The sequence below is a fragment of the Amblyomma mixtum genome, chromosome 5 (assembly GCF_055824585.1).
Source record: "Amblyomma mixtum isolate Tamu chromosome 5, ASM5582458v1, whole genome shotgun sequence".
Lineage (NCBI taxonomy): Eukaryota > Metazoa > Arthropoda > Arachnida > Ixodida > Ixodidae > Amblyomma > Amblyomma mixtum.
The window spans coordinates 156,495,210-156,506,109 of record NC_143016.1 but is presented as its reverse complement, the minus strand read 5'-3'; the positions used below and the strand labels follow the sequence as shown (position 1 = coordinate 156,506,109).

Below are 10,900 nucleotides of genomic sequence, written 5' to 3'. Positions count from 1 at the left end.
TGACCTCAGCCTCTGTACTTGTTGACTAAAACTGTGACTGATAGCATGCACGCAAGACTTGTTAATCGCAGAACCTAAACAAGAGACGGCTATACCACATTTGACTATCTTGGAATGGCCAGAACGGTAACTGAGCAAGGGTTTCACTGACCTCTGAAAGAAAGACCAGCACACATGGTCTGGCTTTAACACCAATCTAATATCAAGGAATTGCAGTTCATTCTTTTGCGGTGTTTCGAAGGTGAATTTTAAGCCTTGTCCACAATCGTCAAAACCCTTTAAAATGCTGTCTATCTGTCCCTGGAAGTCAACGTTCTCAACAAAAACAAGGTAATCATCTACATACCTGAAGACGCGTTTTGTTTGCGAGCTCAAATTACTTTCAATGGCCTTATCGACATAACAAAGAAAAATATTACTCAGTACCGGAGCCACTTTTGACCCAATACATATACGCCCGATTTTTGAGTAAACAGTCTGCCTTGCCATTCAACAAGAGTAGCTTTTAGATAAAATGACAACAGCTGCAAAAAGGCACCCACCGAGATTCCGCATTTCGAAATGAAATCTTCCTCATCGTTAGCATCTATTATACATTTGCTGACACACTGCAGAAGAGTATCGTGCGGAAGAGAATAAAATAAGTCCTGTACATCGACACTAAACACGTTACACAACCCGGGATTATGGCACTTCAGGTATTCAACCACCTTCAAGGAATTAGACACTAGTAACGGATCGTCTATTGCCAAAGAACACAGGATTTTTTTGCAAAAACCTTGACACCTCACATTGCCAGGTAGCGTGTTCCGTAACAATACAGCGGAATGGAATGTCGGGTTTGTGGGTTTCGCTGAAAAAAATAGTTCCAGAAAGTTCTTATCTGCTTTTTTAACCAAGGAGTGAAAGCGCTCTAAGTTCATTTCCTCCAGTAGGCGCAATGCTTCGCGCCTATGTCTTTTCACACCAGTGCGCACAGGTTTAAAGTTTTTTGTGACAGACTTCCATGCTTTTTCAAGATAGTCAAATGTGGTATAGCCGTCTCTTGTTTAGGTTCTGCGATTAACAAGTCTTGCGTGCATGCTATCAGTCACAGTTTTAGTCAACAAGTTCAGAGGCTGAGGTCAGCAGGCTTTCCGGATGATGCTATAATACTGGCATGCAATAAAATACTTAAAAAAATTAAGCCCTCTTGTAGGCACGAGACACCGCAGCCTTCAGGTCAGGTTAAAAAGAAATTTGCTGTCGTGCCCTACGTTCACCAGTTGTTCCACCGTTTAAAGCAGGTAGGCCGCAGATATGGGGTAGATGTGCTTTTTTCAGCACCTAATAAGGTGGGCAAAATTTGCGCCAGGGTTGATAGGGAAAGCAGAGAAGAAAAACAAAAAAGACAAAAACAAAGTAAAAAAAGAGTGAAGTAAATCATGATTTAAAGTTCGTCCCTTGTGCCAAGGGTGTGGGTGTACAGGGTTCCCTTCACGTGCGGCAAGAACTATATAGGCCAGATGGGAAGATGCCTAAATTCCCGCCTGCGTGAACATAACACCTCTTTGAAAGGGGCCCCTTCCTCTAACCTAGCCTTGCACTACAAATAATGTAATAGCAACACCTCCGCGCCTGCTGCCCAACAATGTTTTCCACTTTTTAACGACACAAAGGTCTTGTACAATAATAAATATAGATTAACTAGGGAAATTAGCGAAGCATTTCATATTCAGAAAAACCACGACATATGCGTAAGCACTCCATCCGTCCTCGTTCATGACTGTGAGATATCGTTTCTTGAAGATCATGGCTGATTGTAACATCTAATCAGTGTTGTTGGCGTCGATCATGCGTGCTCCTGGTTGTTTGTAGAGTATATTTTTTCGTTTTCCGTGCAATAAACCTTCAGTGTCTAGACAGCGCCTGTCCCGTCGTCTTCTTTTCTTGTGTCCCTGTTCCTGCGCTGTTTTTTTCTCAAGATGTACCTACTCGCTCAACTCGCCGTTTTACTGAAATTCTCGAATACATTGACGGAGTGAATATATACATCTGTGCTAAATCCAGCTAAAACCAGTAATCACCTGTGAGTGCATCCATTTTCACTTGCCTGAGTGCCTTCTGTAGAGTCTTTTCCTTGCCTTCCAATATCCTTCTCCTGAGCAGTTGCCAATGAAGCTGCGCTGTACCACTGCTTCTCTTCACCATGCAGTTGTGGTGGCCCACTTCAGAAATACTGCATCCTTCTGGATTCCGTCCAGAGTTTGTACACAGCCCTTTCAATCTCGAAACAATAAATGAATGCATGCACCTGCAGGAACCAGAACACAGGAATAAAATTTCTATGCTACAGTCACAGCCAGGAATGAGACGTTAATTGCGGGTTTAACGTCAAAGCGACTCAGGCTTTGAGGAACACCGCAATGAACGGCTCCGGAAATTTTGGCCACCTCGGGTTCTTTAACATGCACAGACATCGCACAGTACACGGGCTTCTAGATTTCGCCTCCATCGACATTACACCGGCGCGGCCAAGATCGAATTGCATTTGTTGATTGCATAGTGTCATATGGTGCTATGCTTTCATGCCTGTTGAAGCATGCAAGTCAGAAATCATGTAGTTGTTTAAAATAAAACAAAACTTACACCTTCACAATAATGGTGTCATGCAATAGTAGTAGGTTCCGATGTAAGAAAGAAGTGAAAACGGTAATTGTGTACTTTGCCTTTTTATAACGTTAACTGCACAAATCATATGGGAAAATGATTTCATGCCGATGAAAATCACAGATTAGTGCGTGTAATAGCAAATATTCAAAAATAAAAATAGTATGCCACAGTAGGAGCACTGCCTGTATATCACACAAGAGGCCGGGCCTGCTAAGAGCAATTCTGTAATTCCAGCTCTTCCACATGCCCTTGACACAACACTGAAATGTGCAATACCTAAAAAAATTAAATGTGATAAAGAAGGAAGTGCAACACAAACTGACGATTCACTAGTAGACAGAGGAAGTAGAAATAGTAATGCAATAACCAGCACTAAAACGCACTAGCCTTCATAACAAAACATGATGCAATTAGTCACATTGAGATGCAGAGCCATGTAAGACAATCCAGTTTCTTAGAGTGGCAAAAGCACAACTACACTCTAGTATTTCCAAAAAGGTGTGCATGTTACAAGCCAAGTGCTTCTTTATTGCTATGCCATTTTTCACTATGACCATTGCTGCTAAGTGCATGAGAAAAAGAGGGTAACATTTCGCAATACTTTGATTTGAGCTAGTTGGTTGTAGCATGACATGTTAACACAAAAGGCGTACTGGCGCTAAAAAACGGAGACAACACACACAACAGGACAGGACTGACATTTTGCATTTTACCTTTTTGTTGTTTTGTTTGCTTTTCTTTGTACTTGGCTCCTTTCTATTTCTGAGTATATACAGTGCAACCCAGGTAATGTGGAAAACTGATAATGTAAACAGATGTTAGTGCAGCATGCATTCATGTCTTATATTTTATTCTTTCCAAGTTGTTTAGCCATGCCATCAGGTAGCAAGCCAAAAATCTGAGTCAACCAGGTTGCTACAATCTCCTAGACAAATATATGTGGATTAGAGCAAGTATACTCACTGAAATGGCAAAAATCTTAAGGTTTACAGTTAAATTACTATTTCAGCTGCACTATAATGCCTTTCATATTTTGCCCCTCAAGTGAAATCAGATGCCTTCGCTGGAAAGGTCTCTGAGGATCAATAACTTCGTGTGGGCTAGTCGGTTAAGCATCATTGTAAGAGGCAGCGCAAAAGAAACCAGGACGAAAGGGAAGACACATATACCACAGGACGAGCGCTGAACTACCAACTTCTAGTTGGACGAGCGCTGAACTACCAGTTGGTACTTCAGCGCTCGTCCTTTGGTATACGTGTCTTCCCTTTCATCCTGGTTTCTTTTGCGCAGCCTCTTACAATGGGTCTCTGAGGAGTGTCATGCGACACTGGCGTTACAGTAGAAGAATGAAAGTTATCCTACTGCTACAACTGTTAAGGAGGAGTGCTATGTGACACAGGTATTACAGTAGAAGGATAACAAGGCTGTCCTCCTGCTGTAACATCGCCTTAAAATGCTGCTCTGTAGCCCGCCACTTCAAATCCAGAATCAAAGTTGCAGTATTGGATGACGCCTTATTGAGAAGAAACACACATATACTATTTCAAAGGGAAGTGCCAACATATGCTGTCAACACTGGTTCAAAGCACAGTGGTGCAACACAATGATCTCAACACAGAGTTCTAGAAAAACGCACTTTAGAAAACTCATTACTTACATGTGTTCTGCAATACACGTTGAACGGGCACACACAAGGAAGACAGCCCCACAGTTGGACAGCGGAGACATCCTTTTCAGACCTCTTCACCATTGGACAGCAGGCACTTCACCTGCATAACATCATAATTTGAATTTCACCTCTGCAATCTATGGAAGATGAAGTACCCACAATGACTGTGTTAATGGGTAAGAATTCGTATTGCCAGTTTCACACAAACACAAGGCAAAGTTTAAACAGAAAAAAAGTTAACTTGCTCACACTTGAATCCACGATAAGCTCTGCACTGTTTAGGGTTCTTCAGAAATATTTAATCTGAAAGGGCTGTATGAAAAGGCTGCAAAGCGCTCGAGCCTATTTTTGGACTGGTTATTCTTCAACATCCAACAATGATTTTTCTTCACGGTCGCCTGCCACTAAAAGCACTTTACGGCTACACTAATGATCGAACAGGCAGTTTTCTCATTGGGGAAGCCGCATCACTCCTCTATTTACGCGAATACGCGTTCATACAGCCTGTTACTGGATGTGGCTTTTTGAGCTTGTAAGACACCACTGCGAGGCGATTGCACCGACAGTTCAGCCTTGGAGGACGACGTATTCAGTCTGCTTTTGATTCCAACGCGATTAACCACCCACCACAGTGGCCAGTAGCGCGTATCGCTTGGTCTGGTTTGGTTTATTGGTGTTTAACGTTCCAAACCGACTCAGACTATAAGGGACGCCGTAGTAAAGGGCTGCGGAAATTTCGACCACCTGGGGTCTTTAACGTGCCCTGACATCGCACAGTACACAGGCCTCTAGAATTTCGCCTTCATCGAAATTCGGCCGCCGAGGCCGGTATCGAACCCGCGTCTATCGGGTCCGCAGCCGAGCGCCGCAACCACTGAGCCACCGCGGCGGGTCTGGTGCCGCACAGTCCGCTGCAGCGAACACGACTCGATGTCGTATCGAGCAGAGTATGCCAAATGCCGAGCCCTGACGCGTACTCGCGTAGCGCAGTATGCAGCGCCAGAGTCCGAATGACGCGAACTACCGGCCACCAAGGCGGGCAGCTATGGGTTAGCTGCGTCGAATGCAGAGCGAACACAGCATACCCCTAGAGCTCGACAGCAGGTTTAATCGTCTCGCATAGGTGTGTTCAAAGCTTACGAAGCCACTTCAAGAAATTGTATCGACGCGTGTACGCGCAGCACATAATGCAACGCTAAACAGGTCAAGTTGCGTGCACTATCGTCAAACCGCTGCGAGCGGATAGCGACGAAAAACATGCGTGCAGGCAGAAATGCACAACCACGTCGAACAATGATTTTAAGGCGGAAGCCTTTAATGCCTCATCGTTGTAAGCAGGAGCTATCGACAGAAATGTCACGCTTTTCAATTGGTCGAAACGGTCGCGACGTCACAGTGCGCGAATTTCAAACGGGGCCAATTGTACCTTGGCTACTAACCATGCAACCAATTAAAGGGATCGTATAGTGATGCTGCAAGTAAGTTTGACTGAGCTTAGTTAACTGCTTACTCAACCAATCAGTCTAATTAACCTTTCTAGTCAGACCAGATAAATAAATAAAACCGAGTAGGAAATTGGCCGAGCTTGGGAATCGAACCCCGGTCTCCGGAGTGCGAGCCTAGCACGGTACCACCCCGCCATGCCAGCTTTTTTTTTCTTCAACATGGTATTTATTACAATGATGTAATGTTCTATGTACAGGTGCAGTCAAAAGTAAATGGAAGGCGCGACAGCGTGGCAAACCATGTCGCAGCGCTTTCTAACGCCGGCTCTGGAAACTGCTTAGCTCGGTCGCCAGGAAGCCGCGCGCGCTATCAGCAGACCCTTGTATCGAGCGTACGGCCATCACTTTCGGCGGCTCGAACGGATGCTTGTTGCTTTTCAAATGTGACCCCACGGATTTCACTGGCGCTGCCTGCGATTAGTTTGAAGAGCGATTTGCGCCGTTTGAAAATAGTCAGCAGCTGGCCCGTGCTCCTTGTGGCGACGAGCGGACGCCGCTATCATCGGCGTGTTTTGATTGCTTAGTGATGATGACGCATTTACCGGCAGGCAGCGCCCGTGAAATCCGTGGTGCGAAATCCGTGAAAGCAACAAGCATCCGTTCGAGCCGCCGAAAGTGATGGCCGTACGCTCGAGTCAAGGGGCTGCTGATAGCGCGCGCGGCTTCCTGGCGACCGAGCTAAGCAGTTTCCGGAGCAGGCGTTAGAAAGCGCTGAGACATGGTTTTTCACGCTGTTGCGCCTTCCATTTACTTTTGACTGCACCTGTACATGAACTATACCGGGTGTCCCAGCTAACTTGAACCAAGGGTTTAAAAATGAAATATTGGAGCCAGGAGAGTGAAACTACCTGCATATTGGTGATAGGCATTTGGCGCACCACGGGAAATTTTTTGTATCGCAATTACTTAACTAGTAATTAAGATAATTTTTTTAAATTTTTTAATATTGACTTTAGAAACTAAATGTGATTCGCAAAGTTGGAGAGCACTTTCAGAAACCCGCATTCCATTATTCGCCATAAAGAAAACCTTACGTGTACCTCTTTTTCCGAGCTCGAAAGAAAGCCCGCGAAATACAAAAAAAATCACGTGACGAGCACATTTGCGCGTCGCGATCGTGCTGCTCTCAACCGTGCTTTCAGTGAACGAAATCAGCTCCGGCCTTTATTCGACGGCCCCGTTGCAGCGGCAGGCCGATATCTTGGCGGGGGTTTTTCGTCCGCGTCAGCTAGTTGGCACCCGGCGACGACGACTTAGTCCCAATCTGATAAGATACTGAGATGGCGAGTCTGCTTTGTCACTCAGAAGCAAAAGAGAAATACAGGGAATAATGTTTCGCCGCGAGGTGTTGGCGGCTGTGTGTTGCAGTTTCCTAATGAGGATTTTGAAAGCTGGAAGCAGCGGTGAAGCACAGTTTGTCGTGTGCTCTTCTTATGCCACTCTCATGCGAGACTGAATCTTTGGTGTAGTGATTACTAGCACTGCAGACATGCCGTTTACAAATGAAGAGAAAGCAGACATGGTTCTGGCTCTAGGTGCATGTCATGGGAACAGAAGGCGCGCTGCAGACCTTATGCAACAATGGCACCCAGTCAGGCGGCCAAGTTCAGTAACGATCCTGCGTGCCTTCGAGACGCTGCGACGGATGGGCAGTTTTACGTCCACACGACACAGAGCACCTGTTTTTGACGAGGACTTCGAGACGCATATTTTATCGCTGTTCGCTCTGGAACCCCAAGCAAGCGTGCGCAGCGTGAGCGAGGATACCGGAGTCTCCAGGTCATCAGTTTGGCGAATACTGCGCAAACACCGCCTGCATCCGTACCACGTACAGCTTCATCAAAATCTGTTGCCACGGGACTTCCAAAACAGGACCGATTTTGCTAATTGGATTCTGATAAAGATGCAGGACGACCCGGATTTTTTGAACAAAGTGATATGGAGTGACGAAGCTAGTTTTTCGCGCAATTCACAGGTGAACCTGCACAATGCTCATTACTGGAGCGATTCAAATCCCTACTGGGTTTTACAGACGCAGCACCAGTACCAGTGGTCATTTAGTGTTTGGTGTGGACTTTTCGACGGTAGTTTGATCGGGCCTGTGTTTTTCGACCAGACGCTGACAGCAGATCGCTACACCAATGATATCCTCAGAGGACCCGTTGACGACTTCCTTTCGGATCTACCGCTCGCCAGGGCCACAAATGTGTGGTTTCAACACGATGGCGCCCCCGCGCACAGCAGCGCCAAGGCTCGGACCTGGCTCGACGCAGCGTTCCCGCAGAAATGGATAGGACGACTAGGTCCCGTGAACTGGCCAGCCAGGTCTCCTGATATGACACCTCTGGACTACTTTTTGTGGGGTCATATCAAGGACAAGGTGTACAGCACACCAACTTCCACACCGCAAGACCTTAAAGACAAAATAACGGAAGTCTGTTTAAACATGCCTGAGGCTGTCATACGAAATGCAACGGCTGATTTGGTTACAAGATGCCATAGCTGTATCGTCGCACAAGGTGACCTATTCGAGCACTTTTTATAATTGGTAAGAAACCGAAATGAAATGGAGTCAGGACAACCGCATGCCACGGCTGTCATCGCCGCACAGCCAAGCCATAAACCGCCACTTTTATTTTCTTTGCAACTGGCAAATAAAACTCCTCTCATTTGAAAACTTCGAGCTTGGCAGTCTTTATCGCGACTGCAAAGCGCAGCGCACTCGCTGCAATTTACACCGTCACGCGCGAACTGGCTGACACGGCCGAAGAAACCACCACCAAGATATCGGCCTGCCTCTGAAACGGGGCCGCCGAATGAATACCGGAGCTGATTTCGTTCACTGAAAGCACGGTTGAGAGCAGCACGATCGCGGCGCGCGAATGCGCTCGTCACGTGGTTTTTTTTGTATTTCGCGGGCTTTCTTTCGAGCTCGAAAAAAGAGGTACACGTAAGGTTTTCTTTATGGCGAATGATGGAATGGGGGTTTCTGAAAGTGCTCTCCAACTTTGCGAATCACACTTAGTGTCTAAAGTCAATATTAAAAATTTAAAAAAAATTATTTTAATTACTAGTTAAGTAATTGCAATACAAAAAATTTCCTGTGGTGCGCCAAATGCCTGTCACCAATATGCAGGTAGTTTCACTCTCCTGACCCCAATATTTCATTTTTAAACCCTTGGTTCAAGTTAGCTGGGACACCCGGTATACAAGCCATGCCAGCTCAATGGTTTGGAATGAACAAAGGTGCGTCTAGTGAATACGCTGTCTTCGTTCACTCCCATCTTCCTCCCTTCCCGTTACGGCGAGGTTTAGGTGTCCACCTAGATATCAAAGCCAGATACATTTCCTTTCCTCAAAAACCAATTTACCGACGAGCAAGGCGTATTTGTCCGCGCTCCCAAATTTTGACGGGCGTCCACCGAGATATGTGAGGCAGTTACTGCGCAATTTCCTTTCCTCAAATACAATTTTCGACTAGTGTCTACTGAGATATGTGAAACAGTTACTGCGTCATTTCCTTTCCTCAAATACAATTTTCATATTCTTCATTACGGCCCCTCTTTCTTCTTTCACTCACACTTCCTCCCTTCCTGTACGGTGCGGTTCAGGTGTCCACCGAGATGACAGAGAATTACAGCCCCATTTCCTTTCCTCAAAAAGCGTTGCGTTCAAAGGGCAACGCATCGCGCCGAACGGGTGGTGGCGTTCCTTGGACTCCGTGGCAGCGCTACAACACGCTGTCGCGTTCCACTCCTAAAGGCGAAGCTTAAGCGTCATTAATTGGCAGTTAATTAATGCGCCAACAAAATGTACGGTGAACAATCGCGTAGCAGAAAGCAGCACTCAGGCTTTCGCCTTTCACCACTTTAGCCGCTAAAGTTCCTCGTAATTTTTAAATTATTTTCACGGCGTTCGCGTCGCAACGGATACACTGTGAACACAGACAGGACAGCTAGTTAGTGACTCAATGTAGAGTGCATTTTGCCACCGCAGAAATAACCGTGCACAATGTCGGGCGGGTTAACAATGGCGGCAGCGCCTCATCTCTTCCGTTTCTTCTCGCCTTAGTGCTAGGTGGTTAATTTGCGTGGTGGCAAATTGCGCGCATTCCTGCGCATTATTACAGGTCTTACCTGAAAACGAAGACTCGACGCCTTCCAGTAACCGCTTTCTTCTTTTGTAAGGCGGTTCCGGTAGATAAAAGCCGCAGCAGCTTCCATCGGTGAAGTCCAACGTGCTGTCATGACGAAAAGCCAGGAGGCTTCCCGGCGCGGTCACTTTTTTCACGAAGCACACGAAGGGCTGGAAATTGTACTGCCAGCGGTGCCAAAAGCTATGATCACAAGTCAACCCAAACACGAGTTTGAAGCAGCGATTTTGAAATAAATACAACACAAAACATGCCCCAACGAGCGAGCGGCGAGCACAAACGGCAGTAAGCCGGAACGACCCGCGTGGTCGCGTGGTGCCCGGATGTGTTCGTCTTGTCACGTGACCTGCCAGCCTGCGCGCTTGATTTGAACGGCGTTAGCAAGTCGTTAAAACAGATGCTTGGGCAAGTTGGTAGGTAACTCATTTTCACCGGAACAGCGCGCACTAAGACACGGACAAGAAGGGAGTGTGTGTCGTGTCTCCCTTCTTGTCCGTGTCTTAGTGCGCGCTGTTCCGGTGAAAAAAAAAAGTTAGCAAGTCAGCGCGGCGCTGGCGCAAGGTACCGTCTGTGTCAAAAGTAACCAGGCTGCATGGTTTGCTTCTAGCTTGTATAGTGGAGCCCTCGTGGCTTTATTTAAGGTCAAAAGGTGCTGGAAGATAAGAAGACCCCCAGTCCTTACCTTTAACGACCATTTCAGCTTCAGCGAAGCTGTAAAGCCTGTTTCACATGACAGCGAAAATGCTAGCGAATCCTGTCGCCGCGGCGGAAAAACCTGTTTTTGAGTCGTCGCTGCGACGAGCGGCGAAGTTTCAACAAGTTGGAAATTTTCGCTGCGACGCGTCGCTCAATCGCTCAGTCGCTTGCATGTGAACCGGCCTTAAGAGCTCCGCTGCATGAGCTAGAAGTAAACCATGCAGC

The 10,900-nt window shown here is 46.5% G+C and overlaps 1 long non-coding RNA gene across 1 annotated transcript; it reads right to left on the bottom strand.

The window, feature by feature from the left end:
• Nucleotides 1–2,098: 2,098 nt before the first annotated feature.
• On the bottom strand, nucleotides 2,099–10,265 carry LOC149344238 (uncharacterized). The gene is made up of 3 exons (XR_016282760.1): nucleotides 9,963–10,265; nucleotides 4,310–4,421; nucleotides 2,099–2,293 (listed from the first exon to the last, which is right to left on the bottom strand). It is a non-coding gene; the product is annotated as an uncharacterized LOC149344238 (long non-coding RNA).
• Between the last annotated feature and the right edge of the window lie 635 nt (nucleotides 10,266–10,900).